The following is a 25,180-nucleotide window of genomic DNA, read 5'->3' as shown; positions in this document are numbered from 1 at the left end:
AACAGTGCCCATCTGATCAATCCCTCTCTCTCTCTCTCCCCCTTTTGTTCTAATTGTGGAAGAATGTGGATTTTGGGGTATTTTAAAAAGTGAATTGGGATGCTGCTTCAGCAGTCTAGCTGACACAAGGTGCTAGTGTCCCCAGATACCAACCGGCTGGGCCTCAAAAGCTCTTGAGGGCAAGTAGCCCTGGCCAGGGAAGGTTTTTATATGATTTAGCCCAATGATTTAGCCAGTTTTCTATTGCTGCTGGCCCCAGGCTCTTGCTCCCCCTGGCTGCAGATCTGGGAGGAGCCAGGCAGGGTTATTTTGCCCCAAGTGGCACAATTTGCTCCACAACAAAGTTTATGTCCACGCACGTGTGCTGAGGCAAAAAGCCCTGGCTCAAATTTGCACCGCTTCTATTTGAGCTGCTGCAAGCACACATGCTTGCATGTGTGGAGGTGCCCCAGGAGGTTATCTAGTCCTACCCCCTCCTCAAAGCAGGATCATTCCCAGCTAGACCATCCCAGCCAAAGCTTTCTATAGGCAGGTCATAAAAACATCCATGGAGAGAGATTCTACAACCTCTCTGGGTAACTTGTTCCAGTGCTTTACTACCCTCCTCATAAAAAAGTTTTCCTTAATATCTAATGTAAACTTCCCTTGCTGTAACTTGAAACCACTGCTCCTTGTTCTGTCATCACTTCAGCCACCACTGAGAACAGTCTAGCTATCCTCTTTTGAACCCCCCTTCAGGTAGTTGTAGGCTCCTATTAAATCCCCCCTCAGTCTTCTCTTCTGCAGGCTATATAAGACCAGTTCCCTCAGCCTCTCCTCAAAAGGCATGTGCCCCAGTTCCCCAATCATTTTGTTGCCATCTACTGGACTCTTTCCAATTTGTGTACATCCATTTTGTATCAGGGAGCCCAAAACTAGACACAGTACTCCAGATGTGGTCTCATGAATACCTAATAGAGGGGAATAGTCACTTCCCTCCATCTGCTGGTAATGCTCCTACTAATGTAGCCCAGCATGCCATTAGCCTTCTTGGCAACAAGGGCACATTGTTGACTCATATCCATCTTATTGTCCACTCTGACAACCCCCAGGTCCATTTCTGCAGAGCTGCTGTTTAACCAGTTGTTCCCCGGTCTGTGCCAGTGCACAGGATTGTTCCGTCCTAAGTGCAGGACTTTGCATTTGTCTTTATTGAACCTCATAAGATTTCTTTAAGTCCAATCTCCCAATTAGCCTAAGTCCCTCTGAATCCTAGCCCTACCCTCCAGTGTATCTACTACTCCCTCCGGTTTGATATCATCTGCACTCCATCCCATCTTACAGGTCCTTGATGAAGCTACTGAGCAAAACTGACCCCTGGGGCACTCCACTTGATACCGGCTGCTAATTAGAAATAAAGTGATTGATTACTACCCTCTGCACCCAATGATTTAGCCAGTTTTCTATCCACCTTACAGTCCATTCATCCAGCCTGTGCTTCTGTAGCTTGCTTGTGAAAACATTGTGGGAGACCCTACCAAAAGCTTTGCTAAAGTCAAAGTGTATCACATCCACTCTTGTTCCCTTAACCAGAACCAGTCATTTCGTTATAGAAGGCAATCAGGTTGGTCAGGCCTGACTTGCCCTTGGTGAATCCATGCTGACTGTTCTGAAACACCTTCCTCTCCATGGTCCATGATTTTTCCAGGGACTGTGGTGAGGCTGAGTGGTCTGTAGTTCCCCAGATCCTCCTTCTTTTTCTTAAAGATGAGCACTATATTTGCCCTTTTCCAGTCATCCGGGACCTCTCCTGACTCCCACACGTTTTCAAAGATGCTGGTCAGCAGCTCTGCAATCACATTAGCCAACTCTTTCAGAACCCTTGTGTGCATCGCATCTGGCCTCATGGATTTATACATGTTCAGATTTTCTAAATAGGCCCTAATTTGTTCTTTCACCACTGTTGGCTGCTCACCTCCTCCCCAAACTGTGCTGCCAGGTGTAGTAGTCTGGGAGCTGACCTTGCCTGTGAAGACTGAGGTGAAAAAAAGCATTGAGTATTTCAGCTTTTTTCTGCTTCATCCATCACTAGGTTGCCTCCCTCATTCAGTAAAGGACCAACACTTTCCCTCATCTTCCTCTTGTTGCTGACATACTTGTAAAAATACTTCTTGTTACCCTTCACATCCCTTGCTAATTGCAACTCTAACTGCGGCTGAACCCAATGATCTCATGAGGTCCCTTCCAGCCCTAATGTCTATGAAATCTATGAACCTGCAGTTTGACCTTCCTGATTGTATCCCTGCATGCCAAACAATGCTCTTGTACTTCTCCCGTTGTTTGTCCAAGTTTCCATTTCTTGTTAGCTTCTTTTCTGTGAGCTCCCTGGTAAGCCAAGCTGGTCTTCTGCCATACTTGCTAGTCTTCCTGTACATTGGGATGGTTCATTCCTGTGCCCTCAGTAAGGTTTCTTTAGAACATAGCAAGCTCTCCTGAACTCCTTTCCCCCTCAGACTGGTATCCCGCCCATCAGTTCCCTGGATGTGTTGAAGTCTGTTTTTATGAAGTCCAGGGTCCTTACTCTGCTGCTCTGCTTCCTTCCTTTCCTCAGGATCCTAAACTCAGTTATCTTGTGGTCACTGCTGCCCAAGTTGCCATCCATGTTTACATTTCCTGTCAATTCTTAACTGTTGGGGAATAGCAGGTCAAGAAGAGCACAAGTTCTAGTTGTTCTCTCCAACACTTGCACCAGAAAGTTGTCCCCAGTCAATATATTGAATGTCAAGGATGGTCGTGTTGAATACTTTGCACAGGAGCGATAATTGAATCACTCAAGGAACAGGGAATTGGTAGAAAGTATAGCAGTGTCACCAGTACTCCAATTCGGGGAGTGAAGAAGGTTGACAAGTCCTGAAAATTTGTGTTAAATTACAAAGTCTTAAATGTAGACAAGGTTCCTTGGGTGAATTTGATATCTTTTATTAGACCAACCAAAGTCTTAAATGGTTTCATATCTCTAATGACTCCAGTAACTGCTTCATACACAGATATTACCACAAAAAAAGTCAGAAGGGGAAAATTCGTTTTCAGTGTTTAACGAGGCAAACAGATTTTGAAATATAGTAAAGTACATCCAGACTCACAGTTAAAGTTGGCCTTTACCTTTAAAGGGGTACAGTATACCTGAACTGTTACGTGCAGGTTTTTCTAATTTGCCTATGATGTTCCCCCCATTCATTCCCCTATCCACCATTTGTTCCCCCCACCCCCACTCACCAGCAGTAGCAGAGAAGGAGCAGGAGGCTGGAGAGAACAGGGGAAGTCTCTAGCTCATTTCCAGGGGCGTGCCTGTAGCCTTCTGCTTGTTCTCCGGCTCCTCTCCAGCCTCCAGAGGCTGGAGAGGAGTGGGGAATGAGCAGGGGGCTGGGCTGGAGACCAGAGTGGGGAGGGCTGGGGGGAAGCTGTAGCCTCTGGGGAGGGGCTGGGACCCTGCAGGCAGGGTAGTCTGTGTGCTGTGGGGGGGAGCTCTACCCTGTGGGGGGCAGGGGACCATTGGTGATGCGTAGGGGGTGCATGCGGGTGCATGTGCACTGCCTGAGCGTGGCAGTGCACCCCCCTCAGAAAAGGTGCCAGGAAGCCTCCCCCCACATTGGATTGGACACCTGAGGTTTTGGGCAGCAGCAGTCCAGCTTAACCTCCCTACCATGGATGGCCCTGGGGGGTGCTGCCACCTTGGAGAGAAGACCCATGTCCCACCGAACAGCAGAGGCTGGGCAGCCTGCCGGCAGGTTGCCCCCCAGGGCAGGCAGGGAGACTCAGAAGCAGCAAAGATTGGGTCCCCCACCACTTCTGGAAGCAGGCCCCTCTGGCCGGCAGGGAAGAGACCAGCTTGCCCCGCAATGATGCCTCTAGAAAATCCTCTGCATCAAATGGGCAGATTGCCACACAAATGCTAGCATCCTGGCTGGAGCCAATGTTACCAGTATTGAGTCAGTGTTTTTGAAGCACCAACTTTGCTGGACCATACATTGTGTGTGGATGCCCAGCACTCAACTCCTAAAACAAGTGCTCTGCTCACAGCTTAGCTGTGGCCTGAGATCTTCCAGAGGCCAAAGGAAACACTAAAAGAATGGTAGTCCTAAAAAAAAAAAAATGGACACTGACATCCAGAGCTGGGAGGAACTGACTGCTGACTGATTCCAACAGTACCACAACCTCAATAGAGTGGCAGACAACTTTGAGGTAAAGCATCTTGCCCTGCAAGCAAATTGTGCAGAGGAAGGGAGGGGAGAGAAATCCTAGTCTACTTGTGTCTACCCTCCCTTGTGAAAAGACCTGAAACTTCTGCAGACAGGTCTGTGGCTCAAGGACTGGACTCTTAAGTCACTTCAAGACCCAACAGTGAGCCATGGTTGAGGTCACGTTCAAATCAAGGGACTGCCAATGAGTTATCTTTCCTATGTGGGGGTTTTTTGGGTTTTTTTTGCTTTTGCTTTTAAGGGTAACATGTATTGTTTTAAAGGCTGCATCATCGAGGTGGACCTCACCAGGTATTTCTGCACAATCTTATTTGTGAGATGCCCAAAGTTTAAGGTATATGTTTACCAATTCCTTGCATCCCCCTGTTGTCTTTGTGATCATCACTGGGCTTTCCACCCCCCTCACTCTCCTTTATATATACACAGCAGAAAGGCCATCCATCCCCTTAGATTCCTATGGAAAGGGATGTAGTTCCTGTTGGATCCATTATAATTTTCCAAAGTCGATTACTGTTCAGATTTTAGTTAATTGATCAGATTGCAAAATTCCCAATCTATCAGGCAGCAATTGTTTGTCAAAAGTTCCTTTTAAGGGAATATGTCCTAGAAAATTGGGGATCGTTTTGTTAGGTGGACCTCTTGGTTCCCACTTCTGTATTTAACCAGTGGTTTAACCTCTTTAGTAGCCAATTTTTCCTGCACTTCAAAAGCAACATTAAGAATGCTCAGGGACCCTTTAGCATCTACTAGCATGTTTTGTTCCTTAGCCCCTATTTCAGTCAGGGACCATCCTGCCTTGAGCAGGGAAATGAATTACCAGTAAATGATCTTGTGAGGTCCCTTCCAGTTCTACTTTCCTACAATCCTACTGTAGGGCGTGTGTAGGCAAAACAATATTTCCCGTTTATGCCAATGCAACTGTGTTTGTATGACCTGGGATTTCCCACCACTCTAAAAGTCCATTTAGCTCCTTAAACAAACACTATGGATTTGTTTTGTCCAAACAGCCAGACTCCAAAGACTTCTAATCCCCTTTGTCAAGAGGTGGTGCTGCACTTCAGTCTTTAGCCAGTAGCTACCACGGTGCATTTTTAATTTTTGACCTTTGTTCACTCCACACTCCTTACCCTTCCCACCTCCTTCACAGCATACAGTGGTCACAGGTAGCCAGCCACAATTCAGGTCTGCAAATTATTATTTTAATTTTAACAAAAAGAAATGGGGGAGGAAGGCAATATTCCCCTCTTAATTTACTGCCCTCTCTCAATTCTTCCTCCCCACTGCCACCTATAATGTATGTCCTCCCGCCCCACCTGTGCCGTGCTGCTACTGCAGTGGGCGTAGCTCCTGATGACAGCTACAGCAGCATCACCGTAATGGTAAGTTTTTGCAAGTAGCTTGAAACTTTTGAGTGAGTGTCTACACAACTTCCTTCAACATTGCAAACCTTCTGAACTTCATCACATTCCATTACAGAACACAATCAATAGTCCTGGGGCAGGATGCTGCCTTCCAGACGCGATGCCCAGGATATGCAGTGCCCTGGGGGATATTTAGGTACTAATGTCCCACCAACCTTGTGTGGTGGGGGGTGGTGGAGGGATGGGACAAAAGTCCGTTTTTTCAACTGTGCTCCAAACCCACCTCCTCTTCTTCCCCTTTCCTCTTCCCTGCAGCAAACTTTTGTGGGTGGAACTTGCTGGGGGCAACCAGAACAATTAAAAAAAAAAAAAAAATAAATGAAGATTTGTAGAAGATTGAAAAACTTCAGATCTGCAGTTGTTATTTATTTTTGTATACATTTTATATTGTAATGGTGCTGGGGAGGAAGATCCCCCTTTTATATAATACTTTCCATTATCCTTATTTAAAAACTTAGTTAAATTAATTATCATTTCTTACTTATATTTAAATTATTTAATTAACCCTTTTGTAAAGAAGAGAAACGCATTGCACAGGGAACTGCTCCACTCCCCAGCCCTGATGCCACGTGCCTCCTCACTCCCCAAGCTAATGTGGGGCAGTGCAGCAGTTCCGTGGAGCAAGAGGAGACTGGGCTAGGCCCCAGCCCCCGTCCCCACCTCAGGGAGAAGCTTACCTTCAGTAAGTGTCCCATGCCACAGCCCAGTTCCTCTCCTGGAGGGTACGCAGCCTTAAAAGTTTGTGCATGGCCAGACTTTTACTTGTGCACAGCCACGCACATGCACACCTTAGAGGGAACCTTGACTGCATCCCCCTTTTTTGAATAAAGTGTTTTAGTTTTACTCTATACATGTGTCATGTTTTCTTTGATAGTCAGTATTGGCATGCATGGCCAATCCAGGGGTGGTTTTTGGAGACTGCACCTGCCTTGGCATGGAGATTTTGCTTTGGGGGGGGGGGGGGGGGTTATGGAATCATGGCATTACTGGAACAAGTTGCAAAGAGTTGCAGGGTGCACTGTTATTAGAGGGAGGTTGAATGCTTGTTAAGTGCTAGGGTGCAGCCAACATTTTTGGTAAGAAAAAAAAAGACTAAACAACCCTACCCACCCCCAGCAGCAAGCAGGCAATCTGCAAAACTTCTCCATGCATAGACCTTCCAGGGCCTTTAGCAAGTCTTCAAAGACTTTAGCACTGTAATGTATTAAAGACTTGCATTTCATATCCATGGTCGCTGATGGGGGTGGAGGGTTGGGATTAACACCTGCTGCAGCAGTTCCAAAACAGCTTTTTTTTCTCCTAACCTCCTGGCAGTTTCTTTGCCAGCTGTACTGTTATGGGAGGTACAATGCAAAAATTACCTTTTTTCCCCCCATGCTTTTGTGACTGCCAGGTCTCAAGTAATCGGTCACGTGCTACCTTGGCTCTAATACAGAGGGATGTATGCCCTGCAGTCTCCCGAAAAATGCCATGCTGATGTTCCCTCCGCGGGAACCCTTCCCTTATCTCATCTGCCATAACTTGAATGTTTCCCAGTGGGAGGAATGACTATCCCAGGGATCTTCTACAGCACAGGTGGCCCGGTGGTCACTAGCAGAGCTCCGCCACCCCTACACCCCGTCCTCACGCCATCTCAATGAGTTATCCTATCTTCGTGACCATGTACCTCTTCTACTACCGTAGAGCCTCGTGATTTCTCTCCTGTTCAGAATACTGGCTTCCGAGGCCGATTCGTTTATTCCGCCCTGGGTTGTGTTCGCCGGTCTTGCTGGAGGTGTCCGTACTCTCCTAGGAGGAGCTTTTCCCCCCAACCTGGACTTGACATGCCACCCTATGAACTTCACCATGTCTCTCCTACCCCACAACCCCTTCACATGGGGAAACTCAAAACAAACAAAAAGAAGAGCAAAAAGCAACTCCCTTCCCAGGTCTCTTACATCAGAGACCCTGGGTGCCAAGCTCTCTACGCTCTGGCTAGGAACTGACCCCCTGCTCGGGTCCTCCCTTCCCCTCCCTCTATAAGCCTTGGGCTATCTTACTCCTCGCCTCTCCAGAGCGTCCGTACCTGGGTGCTTCGCCGTTCCCTGACGAGTGGCTGGCGCTCTCCCACACTCAGGATCAACACCTGAGCGCTCTACAGTCCTTCTGGCTGCTTCTACTGGGGCTCTCTTGCCAGGTAGAGCTCCTCCTCCTCCTCCCTCCGGGCCCTAATACTCCCACCTGCGGTGATGATGATTCCTGCACGCCCTCCACTCTTTCCCCTGCAGCTGAAGCCCTTGCAGGCTGGCGGAGCCGCTTCCAGCGCTGGCGGTCTGCTCCCAGCCGCTGTTGCTGCGGCTGGCGTCAGAAGCCTCCTCTGGCTCCCTGCTCTCTTCCCATTGGTAATCCTAGAAGGAACCTGGTATCTCCAAACTCCCTGAGTCCGTCCTCTTATCTTCCTCCTCCGTCAGCCCACTTTATTCCTGCTGAACTGTGATTACTGGTGACGTCACCGGGCGGCCTCATCTGAAAAAAGGCGCGGCTAATAAAGCATACGGGTTTCTCCCTCTGTTTTTGCTGTGTTGCGGCTCCTGTTGAAGGTAGGTGGGTTTTTGTTTCATCTTCCTTGTGTATTTGTTTTTCTCTCTCCTGTCCTTTCTGCCTTTTATAACTTTCCTTTCTTGTCTGAGGTCCTTCCCGCCCCCGTTCTCTTCCGGGACAGCTTTCTTTACAAAATCCTGCATGCTACACCTTTGGGAGCTGGGTTTGCAGACCGCCCCTCCCCCTCCGGCCGGCTGCAACCCACTCCCTTGCTGGAGATTGCTCATCAGACTTTGGTCAGGATTGCTTTGCCCTCCCTTGCCATATCCCTTCTCTCCACCCTCTCAAAGGACAGGGAGAAGGTGAGAGGAAAACGAGGAGCAACACTCCCAAGGCAGCCCAGGGTAATCTGTTCAGCTATCTCTAGGCCTCTGCAGAATCAAGTATTCAAAAGAAGCATTATTGTGGGAGAACTTATTTCAATCCAAATTCAATAAATTTCTCTGCATTTTAAGTGAGAGTACTGGAAAAGTCCTGCCAGGGCTTTATGTTAGGTATTGGCCCCTCACCAGATGGGTCTCAACTACCACAGGGAATCACCCTAGCAGAGAGCTGCTAATCAAGGCCAAGGTTTCAAAAAGCACTCTGCTCCCTTATAGAGAGGCCAGAAGTGTTATCCTGCAGATGGCTATCCCCAGACATATTACCGAGGTGCCTGGAGGGGAGGCCAACCAATCTGGAATACAGGCCCTGGCCACCTTTGTGTCCAACCTGGGAAACTACTGCACTCCCACCCCTTGTTGGCTGCAAACTGCTCCCCTGCTCCTAGGTCCATGCCCTGAAATCAAGCAGGAACAAGTACAAATCTGTATTTTTTTTTTTTTTGATCCTCATCTTTATTTTTTTCACAATAAATTGAATTGCAATCAATTTGATTGCGAAATCACAGTAAAGCTAAAACAGTATATACGTTTGTTTTACTCAACAATGCTGTTGGTAGTCAACTGGTGAATACATTTTTTTTTCTAAAGACATTACAGCCATTGCCAGCAAATACAACACAATACAATAGGATAAAACACCAATTCACAATATGCTCCCAAGGTCCTTTGAATAATCCCTTGATATTCCCCTCAGTATTATAACTATCAGGCAACTGTTGTTATATAGTAAGTGTGAGTGTTCCCTTTCTTCAATTACATACATTATGTCACTTGGTGAGGGATGCATGGGGGGAGGGCGAGAGGGAGGCAAGCAAGCAGCCAGCCAGCCAACCAACCCTCCTTCCTGGTTACTGGCCATGTCCCAGCAGCAGATGTCTGGGGACAAGGAACGCCGGAAGATGGATGAATAAAGTGTCTTATTTTTGGTCTGTATATGTCATGTTTTCTTTGATAGGCAGAATTGGCATGCATGGCCAACGTGGGAGTGGGTGGGGTGGTTTTCGGAGAGCTGATGACTGAACAATTTTTATGGAGTCACGGTATTACTGGAAAGAGTTGCAGGGTGGACTGTTATTGGATTGAGGGAGGTCAGATACTTGGCCAGTGCTAACAAGCAGCCAGCATTTCTTGCAAGAAACTAGCACTCCTGCTTGCAGAAAACACGATTTAGTGGGGTTAACAGAAACCTGGTGGGACTCTACCCATGACTAGGTGGTACATGTTAAGGGCTATAAGCTGTACAGAAAGGATAGAGTGGGGAGGAGAGGGTGAGGGGTTGTGCTCTGTGTCAAGGAGCATTATACATCGACCCATATCAAAATGGAATTGGAGGAGGAGAAAGTAGAAGGATTGTGGGTTAGGATACATGGAGGTCAAGGGGAAAGGGATTTGATGGTAGGGGTTTGCTACAGACCCCGACACCAAGGTGAAGAACTAGATTTGGAACTCCTGAGGCAGCTCTCGGAGACCATAAAGAGTAGGGAAGCGGTAGTCATGAGGGACCTAAACTATACCCTGACATCTGCTGGGAGATGCAGACAGCAAATTCCCACAGTTCACGCAGGTTCCTATCCTGTGTACAGGACCTCCACCTGATGCAGGAGGTACATGGTCCCACTAGGGGGAATGCCTTACTGGAGCTGGTATTGGCAACAGGGGATGACATGGTAGGGGACCTACAGATCAGTGGTCACCTGGGGGACAGTGACCACCAAATAATAGAATTCACCATAAGGTGTAGAGTGGGAAAGGTAACTAGTAGGGTGGAAGTGCTAGACTTTAGGAAAGCTGACTTCAGCGAGCTCAGGCATTTAGTCAATGATGCACTGCAGAGTAAGAGATTTGGTGAGATAGGAGCCCAGGAAGGGTGGCTGTGCCTTAAGGAAGCGATCCTTCGAGCACAGAGGGAGACAATCCCTTCGTGCCTGAAGGATAAGGGGGAAAAGGTCCAAGAGTGTTCCTTGGCTGACCAGAGAAATCCAGAGCAGCCTAAGGGCAAAAAAGGGGGCACATTAGTAATCTCTCCCTGTTTCCACTGCTTAAGAGGAGTATACCTCCTCAGCTCACAGTTGTAGGGAGGCAGCTGGAAAGGCCAAAGCTACCATGGAGCTGAGGATGGCATCCCAACTTAAGGATAACAAAAAATTGTTTTTCAGATATATAGGGAGTAAAAGGAAGGCCCAGGGCGGTATAGGACCACTACTGAATGGGCAGAAGCAATTGGTGACAGACGGGGGACAAGGCTGAACTCCTCAGTGAGTTCTTTGCCTTAGTGTTCCTAAATGAGGGGCAAGACAAGTCTCACAATGGGATTTTAGAGAGGCAACAGCACGGTGTCAGACTACCAAGCGTTGATCCTGAGATGTTGCAGAGTCACTTGGAAGGACTGGATGCGTTTAAGTCGGCAGGCCTGGATGAGCTCCATCCGAGAGTACTGAAGGCACTGGCTGATGTCGTTGCACAGCCACTGGCAAGAATATTTGAGCACTCGTGGTGCACGGGCCAGGTCCCAGAGGACTGGAAGAGGGGCAATGTGGTCCCTATTTTCAAGAAGGGGAAGAAGAAGGATCCAGGCAATTATAGGCCAGTCGGTCTCACCTCCATCTTTGGCAAAGTCTTTGAAAAGATTATTAAGGCTCATATATGTGAGAGCCCAGCAGGAAAAATTATGCTGAGGGGAAACCAGCATGGATTTGTAGCAGGTAGATCATGCCTGACTAATCTAGTCTCTTTTTATGACCAGGTTACAAAACACCTGGACGCAGGAGTAGGGGTAGACATCGTTTACTTAGACTTCAGGAAGGCCTTCAATACCTACCCCATACTGGTGAACAAATTAAGAGGCTGTGACTTGGATGATTACACAGTCTGGTGGGTGGCAAATTGACTAGAGGGTCATACCCAGAGAGTGGTGCTGGATGGGTCGGTATCGACCTGGAATGGCGTGGGCAGTGGGGTCCAGCAGGGCTCAGTCCTTGGACTGATACTCTTCAATGTCTTCATCAGTGACTTGGACGAGGGAGTGAAGTGTACTCTGTCCAAGTTTGCGGATGATACAAAACTGTGGGGAGAAGTGGACACACCAGAGGGCAGGGAACAACTACAGGCAGACCTGGACAGGTTGGACAAATGGGCAGAAAACAATAGAATGCAATTTAACAAGGAAAAATGCAAAGTGCTGCACCTAGGGAGGAAAAATGTCCAGCACACCTATTGCCTACGAAATTACCTGCTCAGTAGCACGGAAGTGGAAAGGGATCTCGGAGTCCTAGTGGACTCCAAGATGAACGTGAGTCATCAGTGTGACGAGGACATCAGCAAACCGAGCGGCACTTTATCATGCATCAGCAGATGCATGACAAACAGAACCAAGGAGGTGATACTTCGCCTTTATCGGGCACTGATCAGACCGCAGTTGGAATACTGCAGTTTTGGGCACCACACTTCAAGAGGGATGTGGATAACCTGGAGAGGGTCCAGAGAAGGGCCACTCATATGGTTAAGGGCTTGCAGGCCAAGCCCTACGAGGAGAGACTAGGGCACTTGGACATCTTCAGCCTCTGCAAGAGAAGGTTGAGAGGCAACCTTGTGGCTGCCTATAAATTCATCACGGGGGCGCAGAAGGGAATTGCTGAGGCTCTACTCACCAAGGCACCCCTGGGGTCACAAGAAATAATGGCCATAAGCTAGCAGAGAGCAGATTTAGACTGGACATTAGGAAGAACTTCACAGTCAAGAGTGGCCAAAATCTGGAATGGGCTCCCAAGGGAGGTAGTGCTCTCCCCTACCCTGGGGTCTTCAAGAGGAGGTTAGATGGTCATTTGGCTGGGGTCATCTGAACCTGCCTATGCAGGGGGTTGGACTCTATGATCTATTGAGGTCCCTTCCGACACTAACATGTATGAATCTATGAAAGAAAACTAAACCACCCCACCCACGCCTAGTGGCAAGCATGGACCGCCCAGGGTCTTTAGCAACTCTATAAAGACTTTAGCAATGCATTACAATGTTCCCCACCAGAAGATAGGTGGGTGGGCACGTTACTTGGGGGAAGGTCCCAGGCATGGTCCCAAAGGAGCCCCAGGAGGGTTTCCTCAGGTATAGATGTAGGTAATATCTGTTACAGATAGTAATTTTCAAATTGTTGCTGGCCACAAAGCTTAGAGAGGGAGGAATGGAGGGGGAGAGGGAGGGAGGCAGCCCCCTTACTGGTTACTGAACATGTCCCAGCAGGAAGATGGCTAGGTAAAGGGGGGGCAGGCAGGCATGGTCCCAAAGGGGCCTCCTCAGATGAAGATGCATGGCCCAACTCAGCTGCCTGGCTGAGTTGGGCCAAGCTAATATCCGCTACGTAGTAACTTTCGAATTTTTGCTGGCCCCAAAGCTTAGGGAGGGAGGGAAGGATGGATAGATGGAGCAGGAGAGGGAGGGAGGCAGGCAGGCAGATGCCTATAGTATAGTTTTATAGAGGTTTTACAATATTTTATATTGTAAAGGTGCTGGGGAGGATAATCTCCCCTTCGGTTACACTACTTTCTGTTATCCTTATTTATTTAAAATCTTCCTTCCGCAAGTCAGAGAAGAAACTCAAAGAGACAGAAGCCTCAAGGAGACAGAGTGGTGGGTTGGTGTGTGAGTGGGGCAAGGAGCCCACAGGCATAGGCCTACTACCCGGACCCCGGGAGGGAACTTGCAGGAGGGCTTGGCCAGCAACCAAGAAAGTCTCTGCAATTCAGAGAAGAAACTCAAGCCTCAGTTGCATTTGTAGCCAGCAACAATTTGGAAGTTACAAGGTGTAAGGGAGAAGTGTAAGAAAGGCAGAGGTGGGTTAGTGGGGTGAAGAGGCCACAGGCATGGGCCTACTACTTGGACCCCAGGAGGGAATTTGCAGGAGGGTTTGGCCAGCAACCAAGAAGGCCTCTGCAATTCAGAAAAGAAACTCAAGGAGAGGGTGATAAGGAAGGCCCAACCTGTACCCCCAGCCCTATGACACTGCAGTGGTCATAGCTCCCAAGCACAGCTGCAGCAAAGAATGAAATGGGCCTGCAGAACTTGTGCAACTTGTGCTGAGGCAGGAGGGTTTTTCTCAGCAAGAAGCTTTTCCCCAGTCAGAAGACATGTTTTCTGTATTTACCTCAGTCAGAAGACATGTATTCAACAACAACTACCATCATCCAGCTGATGCTCGGGCCAAAGCTAGCAAAGAAAGCAGGAAGGCTTGGCTAGCAACCAAGAAAGCCTCCACATTTGTGGCCAGCAACAATTCTCAAATTACAATTCCATAATACGCTCATTAGCAAACATGGCCAGCAACCAGGAGGAGGGCGAGAATAATATGAAATGGATCTGCAGAACTTGTGCAACTCTTACCATACTCGAGCTGATGCTCTGGTCAAAGCCTGTGAAGAAAGCCTCTGCAATTCAAGTAGTAGACGGATGAAAAGCCTCAGCAGTACTTGTGGCCAGCAACCAGGAGTAGGGTGAGAATAATATGAAATGGACCTGAAGAACTTGTGCAACAATTCAAGTACATAGAAGAGAATCCCTAGCAGTACTAGTGGCCGTCAACAATTCAAATATTACAGTGTGTAAAGGCAATTAATAATTCTTAAGTACTTAATCATTTACGTAGTTACTTTAGTACTCATTCATTACATAGTTATTATGCATTTCTTTACATGCTTATTTACAGCAACAGTCACTTGATAGTAGGCTAGTGAGGTGACTGTCACATAATGAACACGAGTCCCTTCAACGATACACTTTATACTGAATAGTGTCCTATTGAAAATAGCCTCAGTTGCATTTGTGGGCCAGCAACCAAGGAGGAGGGCGAGAAGAAAGCCTTGCCCTCTTCCTTGTGTGGTGTCAGGTTCAGAATTAGGGTACTTTTCAGAAAAGAGGTACTTTTTCCCCAAGCCAGAAGGCCCAGCCACAGGAATAGAGGGAACTAGGGAAGAGCTTGCTCATTATTATGGCCAGTAACCAAGAGGTGGGCAATCACACCCCCCACCGCCCACCATGGGGAAAGAGGCAGGGAGGGAGGGCACATAATCACCTGCCTTTATGCTCAGTATTTGTTTTCTCATCATAAGGAATTGAACTGTAATTATAAGCCTATATCATATACCGGCTATATATATAATGGAGGACCAGGATATGTGTGCCCAGGATGCATGGTATGTGTGCTGCAAGAGGCAGTTTGGGGAGTGGGGAGTGATAAGGCAGATCTACCTGCTTTGAAATGCTGTGATAAAGAATTGAACCATTACAATTATTATTGACCATTAACAAATCATTATTAATATTATTACAAACTTTTATTAATATATTACTATTGGAATTAATTGTATTATTGACTCCTAACCCCTATTACAGTATTAGTATTATCTGTTATTATAAGTCTATATAAGTCTGTAGGATGAAAGTCAACTATAATTATAATGCATAATAGTTCAGTTGTTGAGAGAATCCTGAAGGAAGTGTTGTCATCCTCTTTGTCTTCTCTTTCTTCCTTTCTCTTTCTGCCTCTTGTCACACCAACCTGGAGTGATCAGCCTGCAGCTAGCAGCGGAAGGGGATCTAAAAACTGGAGGGAGGGAGGATAGAAAGAGCATCGGGATTTCTATTGGTGCCTCTTGTGCACCTCATGTACCTTCCTTCACGCCCATAAAATTCCACCAGCCCCATTTACAATAAACTTGAACTAAACAATGTGTCCCCTGTGTGGTGGGAGAAACCTCCCTAAGGTCCGTTGTCTAGCTGTAATTTGATTGACAGACAACGCGGGTAAAGAAAGACAGCTGTTTATTTGCTCGAGCAAAGACCATAAAGCCAGCAAAAGGCAAAATGGCCCCCCCCCTCAAGGGTGAGGCGATCTTTTATACTTCTTACAACAAAGCAAGACTATATGGTTAACAAAAAGCAATACTTGGGGCGGTACTTTATAAATCTTTGTAACAGCATATTTCTATTAAGCTGAACTAGCACTTTTAAAAGCTAAAAGTTAAGTAACAGTAACATTATAATATGTTAGCAAAACCTTACACAGTAGAAGATACTTCTCAAGGACGCAACTAGTATGCCCAGAACAATGGTTTCTCTGTCTTATCTTACTACTTGCTGTAGCTGATTTTTTTTTTTTTTTTATTTTTTTTTTTAGCACACAGACACAGATTCACTTTTTAACTCAGAAAATGCTTGGTACAGTTAAAATGATTTCATGACACAAGCAAAGGCCTAGCTATCATTCTGCCTTGTGGTCAGCTGCATTGCTAGGCCACAGGTCATGCCTTGTATTCAGCTGTAAAGCTAATACTTCTTAATAATCCAAATTATTGTAAACCTAACAGTATGCTTTCAGAAAACTATTCTATTTCAGGGTAATAACAAACCTGCGCACTACACCCGCAACCAGAGATGACCCTATCAGGGTGCAGGGCAGTGGCATATGGACAGTGGCAGATGGGGCAGCCACCCCGGGGGCAGACACAAAGGGGGTGCCATTGGCAGGTGCCTGGGGGCGCCAGCACTCTGTGCCACTTGTGTCTCTCCCCCTCGCTGAAGGCGGCTTGTCTGGGGTGCGCAGGAGCAAGGGCAGTGGCACCCTGGGCTTGGCCCCCAGGTGCCAGAGACCTGCAGTATGCCACTGGTGCAGGGCCTTAGGCAAATTAGCACCCCGCCACGTAGAGCTGAACCTGCATGCTGCGGTGGGATGGGGTGGGGAGGGGAGTTGGTGAGCGTCTGGATGCGAGGCCGGCGGTGCTGAGGAGTCACCTGTCTGTTCCGCCAGTCTCCACGGGGCCCCCAAGTGCTGTGCCCAGGGCAATTGCTTCTATTTGTGCCCCACTGGGTATGACCCTGTCACCCTCAGGGCACATACAAGTGTCAGGTGTCACTTACCAAAGGTGGCATAGAGTACATTGCCATGTCCTCTTTTGAGTCGCACATCGCAGAGATGCAAGCATCAAATAGCACTTGAAGCTTCACTGTACCCCACTTGATAAGCCTGCAGTCTTCTCAAACCCTGGATTCACATTGCTGTGCCCCCTGGGGCAAGTCTAGTGACTGGGATGAGTCCTCTGCCTCCGCTGTGCTGTCATCCCTCACTTGCCTCAAACCTCCCTCGTCAATACAGCAAAGGTGTATCCTGACCTCTACTCCCCCAATATATAGTCCTTCAGCTGGGCAAGCCACCCCTCCCCCCCCCCCCCCCAGCCTCGTTTTGGTGTGAGAAAAACTGCAAACACTCTGGCACCGGGCTGGAAAAGAGTGCGAAAAGAAGGCGGGAAAGTTTGCAAAGTCCCTGGGTTTGTGTGCAAGGAAAATGGGTCTTAAACCTCATGTTGTCCCCCCACCCATGGCCTTGCTTTAGTGTTTCAAAACAGAGGAGACGGTGCCTGGCACTTGGCTGGAAAAGAGTGTGAAAAGAACGCTGAAAAAGTGCATTTGCAAAGTTTCCATTTAGGGAAAATGCAAGGAAGGGCTGTGAAGGGTGAGCCAAAGAGCCTCTCCATCACACAGTGTAGGCAGACCCAACTCGGAAGGCATGAGCCCCTATGGGCGACTTTGCAAAGTGGGTGGTGGCTTGCCAAAAAGCAAGCCAGGCTGCTGGGGGGTGACACGCCACTTTTCACCTCCCTTAGTCGGGACAAGGGATCAGAAGCAATATGGCTTCAAAAGTCACTTTGCAGAGTGGGTGCTGCTTTTGCAAAATGCTGGTGTGCGGGTCAGCACTTGTATGTTGCGACCCACCCAGGCAGCCCCTCTGTTTACCTCTGGAACCCCGCTATTCATAGATAGATTCATAGATGTTAGGGTCGGAAGGGACCTCAATAGATCATCGAGTCCGACCCCCTGCATAGGCAGGAAAAAATGCTGGGTTTAGATGACCCCAGTTAGATGCATATCCAACCTCCTCTTGAAGACCCCCAGGGTAGGGGAGAGCACCACCTCCCTTGGGAGCCTGTTCCAGACCTTGGCCACTCTAACTGTGAAGAAGTTCTTCCTAATGTCCAGTCTAAATCTGCTCTCTGCTAGCTTGTGGCCATTATTTCTTGTAACCCCCCAGGGGCACCTTGGTGAATAAAACCTCACCAATTCCCTTCTGTGCCCCCGTGATGAACTTATAGGCAGCCACAAGGTCGCCTCTCAACCTTCTCTTGCGGAGGCTGAAGAGGTCCAGGTGCCCCAGTCTCTCCACATAGGGCTTGGTCTGCAAGCCCTTAACCATACGAGTGGCCCTTCTCTGGACCCTCTTCAGGTTATCCGCATCCCTCTTGAAGTGCGGTGCCCAGAATTGCACGCAGTACTCCAACTGCGGTCTGACCAGCTCCCGATAGAGGGGAAGTATCACCTCTTTGGACCTATTCGTCATGCATCTGCTGATGCACGATAAAGTGCCATTGGCTTTTCTGATGGCTTCGTCACACTGTTGACTCATGTTCATCTTGGAGTCCACTAGGACTCCAAGATCCCTTTCCACTTCCGTGCCACCCAGCAGGTCATTTCCTAGGCAGTAGGTGTGCTGAACATTTTTCCTCCCTAGGTGCAGCACTTTGCATTTCTCCTTGTTGAACTGCATTCTGTTGTTTTCTGCCCACTTGTCCAACCTGTCCAGGTCTGCTTGCAGGTCTGCTATGTACCTGCGCAAGAGAGATTGCCAACCCTTCCCCCACATCCCATGCAGCAAGCTGCAGGAAAAACAAATAGAGAAATGAACCCAAACAATGAACAAAATCCACCTTCCCAACCAAGCAGTGTAAGGGTGGATACTGAGGCAGACATAGGAAGCCAGGAAACCATGAGGTTTTATTGTTTAGAACATGCTATTTTAAGCAGTTACTTGTGCTTCTTTGCCTTCACCCCACCATGACCCTGAAACGCAGTGAAGCCCTCCTGGCCCTGCTGGCAGTCGTACGGCCCTCCCGTGACCCACTGAGTTAGGAGGAACAGGCTCAGCTGTAATTCTCAGTCTGGGTTTTTCCTGCACAGAGGCAAGCTGAGTGGACCGACTTGTCCCTTTCGGGCATGGTACCTGTTTACCTAAGAGGTAGTTCTGCACACTCTGAAAAGCATCACTGTAATTTTCCTGTGATCTCCGTAATTCAACACAGGACTTGTTGAACATGTCTTTCAAATTCCACATGGTTTTGTGCACTTCCTTGAGGATGGCATCATCCTTACGCAGCGACTTGAGGCATTTGTCCTGCCAGGCATCTGCATGTGCTGCTCTGGCTAGTGAGGACTATGCCAAAACCTTGAGTGAGGTTTTGTGGGATCATCGCTGCCTGCTGCGAAAATCTCTGCAGCACTCTTTTGTAGTGCTACCTGGGGGCCGTTCCAGGTGGCCATGGATCACAGTGGCTGATAAACAAAGAAAAAAACAATGGTAGCCTTCCCCCAAGAGGAGGAAAGTACACACCCCCACCTCCGCCATGCAGTGCACAAAATGCCAGCAGGCACAGAAACAGACCCCGCAACAGTGGGGTACCACTCATACAGCCCCAAACTTACAAGTACCCACTTTGGAAACAGGTCCATGGCTGACACTCCCTGTGCTAGCTGCAAAAAATTAAAGCAAATAATTAGTTTGGTGTCTGCTACATTATGAGCTATCGAACCAGTCATGGACCACCACCGAAAGAACATGGTGACCCACCTACAGCAATGCATTAATTTCTCCCCCTCCCCCTGGCCCTCTTAACCCAAGCAGCATGAACCTGGGTGTTGCCTGACAGTGGCAAGAGGCACGTTACAAGAAACTTACCAGGTCCAGCATGTTCTTGGGTCTTGGAAGAAGTAGATGATGTATTGGCTGCATGGGATTCTTCTTGACCCTCTACCTCCTCTGCTTCATCATCTGCGCTAGTCCGTGGAACGGAAGGACAAAGCGGCACTAAGCGTATGGTGACCGACGGTTCTTCCTGCCAGTCATGGTCGTCAAGGAGCAGGGAGTGGTCTGTGTACAGCTGAGACATGATCATGGTTTCACCCTCAGGAGGGGCTGCTGCTGCCTCCTCGTCTTCCTTTTCCACCTCCTCCTCCGTCACAACCCCAGTCCCCGGTGCTGAAAGTCTCCATACCTGGGTTGGTGCCCGCAGCCTTGGAGAGAATGATGGACAGCTTGTCATAGAAGGGAGCAATTGTACAACCTGCCCCAGAACAAGAATTGGCATCTTTGGCTCAGTAGAATGCAGATCTCAGGGATTTGATCTTGCTCTGGACCTGGGTCCAGTCACGAATGTGCCCTCACGCCTGCATGCCTTTTACTATCTTGACATAAGCAGGCTTATTTCTCCTACTTTCCAACCTATGATCTTTTCCTCTGACCAAATGTTGATTAAGTCCTCCAGTTCTTCCAGGGTCCAGTTGGATCCATGGGCGTTGGAGGTATCAGCCTCCTGGGACATTAGCTCCATACTGCTGGCCTTGGCTTTCTGAGACATGGTGAAGCAGTTCGTAGTCAACAGCCCAAGTGATTCGTGAGAGGGGGCTGGCAAAATTTGGGGGGGGGGGGGAGGGGCTCTTTATACTCTGGCTGTGCTTGCATGAGGGTCTTGGAAAATTCCAAGGATTGTGAAGTCATTACCTATAAGTGTCAAAAAACCCAAAGGTGATGAAGCACCTGGTTTACTTTTAACAAAGACCTCGTCGTGGGGTTGAGCATGGGGTAAATAAGGCCATTGTGCTTTGGGATGGCTGCTTAGTGGCCTGGAATGTTGCAAAAATCGATACCTACCTGCCTCCTTGTGCAAAATAATTTTGTTGCAGAAGCACAGCCTGTTTTCCCTCATGTGGCAAAAGTTTTGAGTAGCCTAACAGGGGAGGAGTAGGCAACCCTTTTTTTTTTTGTTTGCAAGCTTGATTAGATCAGAACACCAGTGGCTGCTAAGCTCAGGATGAAAGCATGTGGAAAAGCCCCAATGGCCAGTGATGAAGTGTTGAAAAAGCAGCTACACCAAGCTCCAGACCACAGAACACCCTACAGTCCCTGCCCCCCGCTTGGTGCAGATGGTTGAGAAGCTGCTGCTGATGGAGGGGGGGGGGAAATGCAGAATGAGGATGAAATGCATGACGATGGAGAACAACTCAGTGAAGAGTCCTCTGACATGGAGAATATGGAAGACATGGGTGAGCAGGGGGAGGAGGAGGCAGCAGTACTGCTTCTGCAAATGCTGTTTACCTGGAGATTACTGCTGCACCGCTTGAGAAGGATAAGAATGATGATACAGTATTCAGTGGCAAGGTGTGTTCCTGCTTTAACAGCAATGAGAATAATAATAAGATACTGATACCCAGAGGACTTGAAATACCCAGAGGAAAGTGAAGAAGTGGAAGATGACAGCTCTGTTGAGAAACCTGAGGAGGACCAGAATCTGCACAGTGTGGGCCTGTGAGAGCAGCTTGGACTGATGGGAGTGAATTGTACTGACGACTTGGAATGACCAGCAGTGGCTGGAGATGTTCTGAATGACAGGGAGACGTTCTATCGTATTGTTTCAGTGCTGGGGCCCCACCAGACAAGAGGGTTGCTAGGGCAATCATGAAACTGGCCAGCCCATCCAGCCTCCGCTACGTTGCGAACCAGCTTGGCGTGGCTGCTTGCATGGTCAGGTTGGCAACTTGTGAGGTATGCCAGCTGCTAAAGGAGATCGCTTCAAACAAAATTATCCACCTGGTGAACCCGCAGCAATTCACAGATGGGTTCAATGACAAGGGATTCCCTAACTGCATGGGGGCATTTCACATCCCAGTGCTGTGCCCTGTGGGGAGGGGGAGGGCTTTCATAAACAGGAAAGGATATGCCTCCATGATCCTGCAAGCTGTGGTGGACCACCAGGGCTGGCTCTCAAACATTTATACTGGGTGGGCTGGCAGCACGCATGATGTATGTGTGTTCAGAAACTCCCCTCTGCCTGGCCTCGTGGAGAAAGGACACTACGCACCTGGCGTGGAGGAGACAGTGATCCGTGGTGTTGCTGTTCCCCGGTTGTATTAGCAGATGCTGCCTACTCCCTAAAGCCCTGGCTCATGAAGCCTTATGGAGGGAATGTCACCAACATGCAGAAGCTGATTTTTTAACTACCACCTGAGCAGTTGCAGGATGGCCGTGCAATGTGCGTTTGGCTGACTGAAAGGACGACGGAGGGCGCTTATGTGCCAGCTCAAGATGGAGCCAGAAAATATCATGGCCTTTGTAGTGGCAGTCTGCATGCTACACAGTATCTGAGAGCCATGGAGATTTTCAAGGAGTCGCGGGAAGAAGCAGCGCAACAGGCAGTGGCCAGACAACAGAGACGTGTCCAGGCTGCAGCAGCACAGGGACTGAGGAGAAATCCTCAAGGAGAGGCTGGTTGGGTGTCCCTTGTGCATGATTGTCTGGCGGGATATATTACTGACAACAACACCTAAGAGCGCTTTGTTCTTTCTCTTGGTTATGTTAAAATAAATTGATTTGCACTTTAAATCTGTGTCTGTAGACAAGGGCGTGCGGTGTTGCGGACGGGGGGGTTAGAGGGGAGGACGGTCAGGGGAAGGGGTAGGAAATGTGGACTGGGCTAGGGGTTTGCTGCTTCCAGCCTGTAAGTGGTTTGTGGGGGGGGCATTACACACTATCACCTACATCTGAAAAAGCCCCCCCCACCATGTGGGCAAGAAGGTTAACTATAGCTTTTGGTGGGCTAGGTGGGTGGGGGACGAAGCTGAACAGCAACCCACATTTTCAAAAACATTTATAAAACATTTCATAACACACCCCCAAAAGCCATGTGACACTACACAAACAGACTGACGGTGGTACTGGGCAGGGAACTGGAAGGTTTCAATGGGAGCCCCCACTGAAAACTGCATGAAGATCAGTGAGCTCGGGATGCTGGGAAATGTAGTCCAAAAACACCAGAACAACAACAACAATAAACCACAGAAGAGCTCGCCTGCTCACTGCCACCACCAGCATCATCGACAGCAATTGCCAGTCAATTAGGCAGCAACAAACACCCACCCACCCACTACTCTGAACCCTGAACATTTGGTGGTATTATAGCAGCTATAAAGTAAATAAAAGAAAAAGCACATGTATTTGTAACATGGTGGGATGGGAAGGGAAAGGAACAGGATGGGAGGATTCACAAGGCTTATTTTTGGAATGGGGATTGTGATGGGGGTCTTTGGGGTCGCATACTGACGGAGAGAGACTAGACCGACCGACCGAGCATAGGTGGATGCAAGTAACAAGGTTTTTGGGGTGACTGTGCCCGGGGGAGACTCCCAGTGAGAGGCCAGGGGCGGGGACAGGGGAAGCAGGCTTACATGTGCCTCCTGCTGTAATACATTAGGAAAGACATTGGGGGTGGGGGTATATTGGTATTTGACCTCCCCCTACTGAATCTGCAGGCAATGACACAGGAGACTTAAGTCACTCAAAAGCGCCATGTCGTGCAAACACAAACGCACCGCACCAAAACAAAGCCGGGTTAAAATTTTCAGGTGCGCTCAACATTAATCCCTGTTTCATCTACACATGCCCCTAGACACTCATGGCCATTTTATTACATAAAGTCCTCCCACCAGAACACAGCATACAGACCCCTTAAATAAGGCTCGTGACAAGGAGCGCATTTTTTCTATTGCTCTCTCAACTGTCCCACAATCTGCCCTCCCTTTCCCTAGTCTCCCTTCATGCTCTTGCCAGCATCCTCGCCTGAAGGACAAGAAGTCCTGCCAAGGGCTGGTAGAGGAAGACAGCAGGAACAGTGGGAAAATGGAGCAGTAGGAAAGAGCTGGAGGAAAATGACAAGTATTACTGGGTTGCGACAGGTGAAGCAAGCATAGGAATGGATTTTCCCAGGGTGGAGCAAGCTGTAGAGATCTCAGTGAGAAGAGGAAAATAGAAGATGATTCAGATACACAGCAGGATAATGGGACATCCCTCAAGCACTCTGAAATGTGTGTTGAGTAAAAAAAAAAAAAGGCAGGGGGGGCAGCAGAGAATGAAAGAGATAATCAAGCTGCACGATCCAACAGGGACGGGCTTTCTAAAATTCAGTTTCTGATACTGAAGGCAAGATGAAAGCAGGAAATGGTGCTATAGGAATGTGTGCGAACTTCTACCTTCAGCCTCTCAGGCATTCTTGCTGACAGTCACAGCAATTATCGTTTGAGCATTTACTTATGCTCAGCATTGTGCAAAAGCAGAGGAAATATGGCGCCTGCCCTTCCACATCCAGATTTCTACAAGCAGAATATCTATGCTCTAGAAATGACAAGAGACCACTGATTCGCTTCACAAAGCTTACTGAACAGAAGTGAGAAATCACCTATTTCAGTCCTGTCGACCCAAAGACAGCAGGGAGGGCTAAAAAGCAGTCCAATATGCATTCAGCATATATACTTGTACCAGATGTGCTCTTGCAAGGTGCTCAACCATTTTTACTAGCTACTGAGCCTGCTTTATTTCAGCTGTCTCCACATAAGGGCACACAATCTGCTGCTGAATTGGGTATTAAGCATCTCTGTTTTGGGGTCCTACTTTGTAATAGCTAGGCTTTGGGCCTCTCCCAGCCCTCAATTCTGGAAGGCTGTTTATTTACATATATATTATCTTCTGGATGGCCCTTCTTTTAGGAAGAAAGTAAATGCTGGGAATATCAAACTACTTCAGATTACAAAGCCATAACGGCATCCAGCTAAAATAAAATGTCATAATCTACAATGTTTTATCTTTACTTGTATGCATGTCACTCACCTTAGGGCAATCGCAATCGGTTTCGCATTTCTGTTCTTATGGTGTTTGCCTACAGTGGTGAACCCCCACCGTGTTTTCCAATGGAACTAGTTTCACCTTGAACTATTCCTCCGCTCAGTGCTGGGGGGGGCTCATTTGCCATCTTTCAAACCGAGCGGGCAGGTTGTGCAACGATATAAAAGGAAGTCTGTGATTGAATTAACTGAGCCCCGGAAATCCGGCCTTTCTTTCCTCAGGAATACTTGGTGCACACAAAGGCTCCCCGGGGAGCTATGTTAGCCACCGCCCAGCAGGTGTATCTGCGGGGTTTTTCTCCCCTAACGAGGTACAAAACGTACCTCGTTACCGGTCCCGCATAAAGTCACGGCTCTGCTAATGCACGGCTGTGCAGGGCGGCATCCCAAGTTTCCTTGCATGGAGCGCTTCTACCGCCAGCCCGAGAGCGGTGGCGCCTTGAAACTTGCAACTCTGGCATTTTGCCTCATTTCTGCATCGCCCCGCCCGTGTTTCAGGTGCTTCGTTTGGAAACAAGGTTAAACCAGGAAATACATCACACAACCCGCGGCGCGGGGCGGCAAAACTCCCAGCATGCACCACACCCCCACCACCCCACTCGGCCACGGCGCCCGCTGGGAGTCGTAGTCCGCCAAGCGGCCGCAGCGCACGCTGGGGGCTGTAGCCGGGCGGCCCGAGTCGGCGGGGTGAAGCGAGGTCAGAGGCTGCCATTGGCTCCCGCTCCCGCGCTCCGCCCCCTCCCGCCCCCGGCTACCCGGCAACGAGGGGACGAAGCTTCCGGGGCGGGGCCTCCCCGGC

At 48.6% G+C, this 25,180-nt stretch overlaps 1 protein-coding gene and 1 long non-coding RNA gene across 2 annotated transcripts in view; both read right to left on the bottom strand.

Moving 5' to 3' along the window:
* The window catches only part of APTX (aprataxin), a 29,797-nt gene extending 21,465 nt beyond the window's left edge, over nucleotides 1–8,332 (bottom strand). Inside the window, exon 1 of the mRNA XM_019490673.2 lies at nucleotides 7,725–8,332. The gene's annotated coding sequence lies outside the window, so the exon portion shown is untranslated. The remainder of the gene's footprint in view (nucleotides 1–7,724) is intronic.
* A 2,410-nt stretch (nucleotides 8,333–10,742) lies between these two features.
* Nucleotides 10,743–25,022, bottom strand: LOC132249433 (uncharacterized). The gene is made up of 4 exons (XR_009460919.1): nucleotides 24,368–25,022; nucleotides 19,391–19,725; nucleotides 19,148–19,185; nucleotides 10,743–15,211 (listed from the first exon to the last, which is right to left on the bottom strand). It is a non-coding gene; the product is annotated as an uncharacterized LOC132249433 (long non-coding RNA).
* Between the last annotated feature and the right edge of the window lie 158 nt (nucleotides 25,023–25,180).

The sequence above is a fragment of the Alligator mississippiensis genome, chromosome 3 (genome assembly GCF_030867095.1).
Source record: "Alligator mississippiensis isolate rAllMis1 chromosome 3, rAllMis1, whole genome shotgun sequence".
In the NCBI taxonomy this organism is placed as follows: domain Eukaryota; kingdom Metazoa; phylum Chordata; order Crocodylia; family Alligatoridae; genus Alligator; species Alligator mississippiensis.
Note: the sequence above shows the minus strand (reverse complement) of the source record. Positions and strands in the feature narration are given on the sequence as shown.